Genomic DNA, 8024 nt, shown 5'->3' on the forward strand with positions numbered 1-8024 from the left:
TACAACTCTACGGATATACACCCACTTCAGTACTCCCAGCCCCGCTCACTCCGCTCCTCATTATAGTCAATAATTTTGATAAATTATTGATCATTCTGGGGGACGTGAAAAGCATACATGGATTCCCCTTCACTTCCAGAAAATTCTTTTCAGCTAATATAACGCTCCAGGCACCACAAGAACCAAACCTTTGAGGTAAATTTTGTCTTTTGTACAAAGCCTTATAAAAAATATTAAATATACGTTAGACAATTGTGTGGCTATTACTAGTTATATCAAATACGTATATGTAGTTAAGAGCCTGCTACAAATACAATAATAAACTGAATCCCTCTTGTATAATATTTTCAAGATACTTAATAATTGAAATATTTCGTATAGTTTTTAGCTGAGCATTCAGCAAAACCTCTTTTTTCACTTTCTGGTAAAACCTCTTTTTTCACTTTCTGGTAAAAGAAATCCGATTTCTGTATACTTGTACGCATGATATGTCGAAGGACTTGGATTAAAACGTGAAATTTTAGGTTTAAACTTTACCTATGGTAATGAAAATGGCACAAACTAGTCTAACGGGAGCCTTTTAATATGTGACTTGGTTAGAGTTCTTGATATTGTGATTGCCATTAAATATTTCCAATAATATGTTTAGAATTTACTCTTTCAGATTGACTAGTGTCGCATTAAGCTTAAATGATACACGGTAAAGAGATTTTTAATGTGGATTTTGTGTTGCGACTAATAGTTTTAACAGTAACTAAAACAGTTTTAGATACCAAAAATGTCCTTATTTAAAATATTTTAAGCCTAATAAGGATTCAATAAAACATTTGATTTTTTTTCTTTTTACTCATAAAAACTGGGTCGATAATTTGTTAAAGCTTAATGGCTGTCATATTGAAACAAAAATTGCGTACTAAACTAGCTAAAAACTTGTGTAAGATACATTTCTTTGTCTGTGTTTTTCTATCATTATTGTTTCCAAAAACAGCGTTATATAACATATCATTATTTTACTATAAAACAATATAAACACTATGAAGTGGGGTGATTTTGGGCTCAGGGAGTCATGCTCAATGAATTTTTACAGACATTTTCAATAAATGATACCATTAAAACTATTGCGTTATAATACAACGTTTCAATACAACAGTGTATTGAAAGCACGAAAGTACGCAACTAAAGGGTAACTGCACAAACCCTTTTAAATATAAATAGCTATATTTATTATTTGTACTAATATAATCACATATAGCAATTTTCAAGGCTCTAGGATCTAGCTACCAGAGTTATCGCACAAATGGGCAGACGGACAGACATCCTCATAGAACTGAATCTTCTTTCTTTGACCCAATAGAACACATCTACGAATTTTTAAGAAGATTATATTTTTTTTTCAACAATTGTCGCACAAACGGACCTTAAAACGAATTTTAAAACCATCTAACTAGCAATCAACAGTTATTCCAGTGTTTACAAGTGTTTCAACTGGCATCAACGGATATTCCGTATATCAGCATCACACGCTCTCGTCAATTATTAGAGTGCTCGTATTGTAAAACCGTATTAGTTGCGTACTTCTGGAAATATTATGATCAGCCAACTAACGTGATGTCTTTATTTGTTACTTGATAATTTTTCACGTCGTTAAATCACAGAAACCTATCTATAATAAGTTCTTTTTGCATTTAAAATAACGTAATTTTTTTAAATACATTTTGTCATTGTGTCCATGATTATTTTGAGTTAAATATACTGTTTATTAGTTTACCTTTTTACTCGTATATTCACCCACATAGGCTTTGGTGTCCTTCCATGTTTATCTTACACTTTCTGGTGAGCACTTTGGTCTGGTTGTTCATGTATGATGCACAAGTGACCAAGTGGATTTAGCAAGACATTGGCTCGATTATTTAATTCCCAAAATATAATACACTGAGAGTTACTTGTTTTCTTAAATATATAATATAACTTAGGAATCATTCCATAGGGGATGTCTAAGAGTAAATACATTGTTCAGAATTTATTTTACGACCTAATAGAAATGATTGGTTGTACATTTGGTGTTGTGTACGTTCTATTGTAACAATATACAAACAAGTAACAATCGTTCTATTATTATTTCAACGCATAAATCTTGTACCCGTTAAAATGTACCTCAAAGACGCTGAAGAGCGGATTCATAATATTTTTTTGTAATATGAGAGTCAGCACGTTTCAATGACTGTACAACCCGATTATCTGGTTACTAAAGGACTGCCGCGGGATTTTAAACCACGGTGAACGAGGAGTTATCAACTTATCAGCGTGAGGGAGAAGAACTTCGCAGAGATAATAATTGACCAGGGAATGGTGGCAATCCTTCAACTGCGCTTCACTCTTTTAACACTTAGTTCCTCACTATCTTTATATTTTAAACTTATAATATCATTATACTTACATATTTATGATTAAAGAATAATCATACAGATTTTCTTTTTGTTTACAATAATGTTTATTGCTATTGAAGGTATGTGGATTATTACAGGTCCACACGCGTAATTTAATGTCAACATGAGTAGGGTAAACCTGGATATAATTATTGTTGTCTTAATTGTCTTAATTCCACATCTTAAACTGATTATTAAAAATGGTGGTGATAACTACTAAGAGATAAACTAAACATATCGTCAGTCGGTCTACTGTACAACTGTTATGTGATGTATTATATCAAGACAACCACGATATGGAAAACTTATTATTTTTTCAAAAAAATACCTCTTTAATAGAAAACTTTATACATAGCATAGGATTATTATACAAGGAACCACCAGAGAGTGCAGTTGGCGGCGACCAATAGAATGGACTGGCCTGCGCGACGTTGCCACACAACTGCCGCTGTCGCCCCGGCACGGCTGGCGCATTGTGGCTGATAAACTGCTGCGCTATCACAACTAACACTGATACTGAACATTTAAAACTTATCAGTATAATTGAAAAACAATATTTAAAATGCGTTGACAGTTTGCTATATTATATTTAAATTACTTCTATAGATTATTAATGTTATTACAAACTAACTATCGATTAAAACAAACAAATCGTTCCGTCAGTTAGTCAGAGTAAAGTACTTGCTTATTTCCATACGATACAACAATCTTTTCAGTGATTTTAAACGATTACTAAACACACACAAAATTAGTATACATGTTGCTTATATTGGACACTGCATGACGTGTTGCTTGATTAAAAATAATTTAAAAAATTTAACAATATAATCAATTTTAAAATTATCGAACAATTATATTTTTAAATTATGAAATAATCAAATTTTCCACTAAATAACTTTTTAGGGCCTACTATTTTAAAACTTATAAGAATTTTATAAGAAAAGTGCATTCATATTATAAAAATACTTGTGCTGAATGATTTTTCAACTATGGCCAGTTTAAATATTTAAATCACCCACGTGTGAAAACAATTTTACATAACACAGATTCAAGACTATTAATAGCCAGGTTGGAAAAAATGCTTTCAAATGGTTATAAATTTATGAGAACCGAAGTGCGTAACAAAACCGTTGCGGCAACAATTCCCACCGTTATGTACTGAATAAGTATATTTATGGAAAAGAACATAATATGTTCTTTATGAATATATTATACATTTTAAATAAATATGAAATATATTTATATTTCAGTTGTATTTGATAACTTTCTTACCAAATTGAAAATCCATTTAACATAACATGATTATACTATGCAAACATGTAATGCCTTATTATATATCAGTGATAATGGCATTATCTAATGTTAAATACGGGAAATTAAACGTTTTTGCGGTATTTTTATGTTTTCTTTTTAATTTATATTTCGGCTAAAGATTTTAATCCTACGATCTTCGTATATGAGTAATATAATACAATAATTTATTTCAATCCATTTAACTCAACATGGAAATAAGCTACAGAAATGTACTTTTTTTAAAAATGACCTTAAAATTACATTTTGTAATACGTAGTTAATTAATTCAAGGACAGCTCTAACATTTCTTTCGAGCGTAACGGTTAGGGCGCGTACACATGAGCGCGACACGCCGCGCGAACGTGCCGCGCGACAAGATAAGCAAAGTCCGTACACATGGGCGCTGCAATGGTGACGTGTCGCGCGGCAGGAAAATATTACAACAATGATCAGAACTGAAATGGACGTTGAAGAGGCAGTATGTCTTTACATTTTGTATCGACGTTACAAGTCACGGAGACGAAAGACAAAGACAAAAGTGGGTGCATCCAATTTTGAAAGATAGATTTAGTCATGGTGCTTTTTTTACTCTGTATCCGAAGCTGAGGAATTTCCGAGAAAAAGTTTTTTAATTATTTTAGAATGTCAGTTGAATCATTTGATGGCCTTCTTAATATTGTTGAGGATGATTTAAAACCTTCCACAAACTTTGTGAGGGACTGTGTTTCACCTGAAGAAAAGCTAGTGATTACATTGAGGTAAGTGTATTTTATTTAAGAATTTTAATTAATTAACAAATGAGATATGTAAATGTATGATAATGTAAATAAAGAACATAGTCACACTAAATGAAAAGTCTATAACACGTGTGTTGTAGTTGACATTTACTCGTACAGTTCCATTAAACTTTCCTGTGACATGACACTGTCTGTAGGTGATGTAGCTTGTGTGAGATGTGGTTCGTTGAAGTTATGGGAGACTGGTACATGAGGGTTCATAAAGTTGTGTGCTGTACGTTGTAGGGCATATCCTGTCGTTGATGGACCTTGGGCTGTACGGATTGCGGTTGTAGGGTGGGTTATGTGGAGTAGGAGCGTATGCTTGTGGTTGTGTGTGAATGTCTTGTGCACGTTGAATTACTTCTAGTAGTTGTATCTTAGTCCTTATCCTTACATGCTGTGGTTCTCTTTTTAGTTCTTTATACAAGGACAAGCAAAAAAGCTTATCTTCATCATCACTTTCTGGCAACGTCTGACTTTCTCTCAAGGAAATGCTCTTGGTCAAGATATCAGAGAAGTGCTTGTCCACAGGGTTCATTTTAGGTCTTTTAATTCCACTGCTAAGAGGTCGTTGAGGCATGGTCAAATCTTCATTGTCTGATCGTTCATCTACATCTTGCAAGACGGTGGTTTTCATCTTCCTCGATGCTACTTTGAGTTTCCTTATTTCGCATGGTGTTTTCCAAAAACATCAATCTTTGAAAATATATGTAAGGTGTGCTTTTTACTGCTGCTGACCCTGACTTAGTCGTCTTTTTCTTTCTCAGCTCCCTTGCAAAACTGTCTCTCAAATTCTTCCATCTTTTTTGAAGTGAAGCACCTAAAAAAAAACACACATACACTAACATAATTGTTTAGAAACATTTCTTTACTAATGCGAGTGTGTTTATTTTCAGGTATTTAGCTACTGGATGTTCTTTCGTTGAAACTGCACTACAACTATAGATTGGGAAAGTCTACAGTATGCAGCGTGGTCAAGCAAGTATGTGCTGTAATCTGGAACAAACTCAAATGTATTTGCATACCAACAACCACAGAAGAGAAGTGTGGAAAGAAGTAAGTGACGAATTTCTCCGCTATGCCAATTTCCCTAACTGTCTTGGAGCTGTAGACTGTAAACACATTAGACTACAGCAACCTGAACATACGGGGTCACTTTTCTACAAATACAAACACTATTTCTCAATGATCCTGCTAGCTGTTTGCGATGCAAACTATAGTTTCTTGTTTGTTGATGTTGGAGCCTACGGAAAAAGTAATGATTCTTCTATTTTTCAAGAATCCACATTTTACAAAAAGCTTATACAAAACAAGTTGAATATTCCTGATCCGAAACCAATTTCAAATAGAGACGCAACACCTCTACCATATGTATTGGTTGGTGACGATGCCTTTGGTCTCAGCAAAAACATCATGCGCCCATACGTTGGAAAGATGTTAGAACCACTCCAAGCGAATATTCAACTACCGACTTTCCAGGGCTAGAAGGTACATAGAATGCACTTTTGGAAATTTTAGCAAACAAATGGCGAATTTTCCATAGGCCTATTAATGTGAACGTTAGACTTTGCAGAAAAACATTATTTTGGCGTGTTGTATGCTACGCAACTATGTTCGTCAGCGAGATGGTTGTGAGTACGAAGATACCTTGTATGCTCAGCACCGTTTGTCAATGTGGAAAACGTAGTACAACGCCCCAACACATACGCGAAAGAAGTAAGGAATAGATTTCGTCATTACTTCATCACTGAGGGAAAGACTTACCATGGCAAGACAAAAATGGTGTAAATGACCTGTAGTGTAAAAATAATTGTGAATCATACGTTATATAGTCACCCTTGGAGTAAAATGATGTTGCAACTAAAATAGGATACATTGTTTTGAGCCATAATTATGTATAGTTTCACCCGCCCGTTACCTATTACACGAATGGCTTTGTGATGTTGTTAATTGCCATTATATAATCAACCTGTAGACCTTTTAATTTTAGATTACAATAATTATTGTTGTTCTACTTATCTTTTTTCGTGAATCCTTTGATGTGCTAAACCTTTATTTACAGTTTTAATAAGAAAATTACATACATAAATACATTTGTATTCCTCATAACATTATTTTATCGTTTAGACTAATTTAAATTAAGTTTAGGGATAGAAATGCAGATTTTATTACAAATAAAAAACGTTAACAAGTTTGTAACTGAACATTTTATGGGGTTTAAAAGGTTTTAGATGTGTTCTGTGTTGTCCAGACCTATTAACCTATGTACGAATAATCATTATAATAATCATCAAAAGTGATGATTTAACAACAATATATGAGTTTATTTAACAATATATGAGTGAAAAGAAACGCCCAAATCAATAACATTATATCCACTTCTCCAGGGTTAACTAAAAAACCACTTACCGTAAATCTTCTTCTGTTCCACTGTAGCATCCTTCTCAAAAAACAAGTCCACTAACTCTACCCAGGCCGACCTTTTCAACACCCGATTTTTGTAATCTTCACTCTCAAAGTACCAAATGGCACGCCGTTTTTCAACTTCATCAATGAAAAGCTCGGTATCAAAACTTTGCTGTAACTCCATCTTCGTTCAGGTCGCGCGACAGACTGAGGACATGTGTACGTTTCCGTATGGAACAATAGAACTCGAGCCGCGCTGCAACCTAGCGGTTGACGCGGAAACCTAGAGTCGCGCGACGAGCCGCTCGTCATTACCGAATAGGCGACCGCATGTGTACGCTTCCATTTAAACTACGAGTATGTTTGAGTCGCGCAGCACGTCGCGCGGCTCAAGTCGCGCGGCATGTCGCGTCCACGTGTACGAGGCCTTAAGTATTTTAAGAACGCTGGACTCGCGCGGCTTGTGGTTACAGCGTAGCGGGAACAAGTTTGGCAACGTCGCTCAGTTCTCGTTGGCCGCTCCAAGGTCACGGGCAAAATAGGCTCCTCCCTCAACTACACTCTCTTGTGGTTTTTTGTATAAATGACTCTTCTTTAATTCCTCTTTTAATTCAAATCCACAAGTGAAGAAGAAATAAACTAACACAGCGGAGTAAAAACCAACAGAAAGCAAGAAAGTGTTTGTGTACAAATATTTATACAGGCTAAAAGACTTCCCTTTGCATTTTTTACCTTCGAAAATCAATAAGGTTTTTTAAGACTTACAGGAACTTAACTACCAAGTTTAAAGTCTATTTGGATTAAAAGCTTATCTATCAAGGTACTGTAACTCTTGAGATGTATTTTAAAGAGTTATCTCACAGACGGGCAGGCAGACGAACCTACAGACAGACGGTCCACTTTAACCTTTCGCCTTCAAAACTAATAATATCGTCCTTTATAAGATCAAGAGGAGTCTTTTTACAAAGTTTACAGTATGTAGGAACATCTATTATCACAAATATGGAGACAGACGAACATAATCCTACATGATTTCATCATGAACCTGTTGGGTTGACATCATAAACGTAACATCAACATACAAAATAACAATGCCCTACATTTACACAAACAAATTAGG

The sequence above is a fragment of the Homalodisca vitripennis genome, chromosome 1, assembly GCF_021130785.1.
Source record: "Homalodisca vitripennis isolate AUS2020 chromosome 1, UT_GWSS_2.1, whole genome shotgun sequence".
Classification (NCBI taxonomy): Eukaryota; Metazoa; Arthropoda; class Insecta; order Hemiptera; family Cicadellidae; genus Homalodisca; species Homalodisca vitripennis.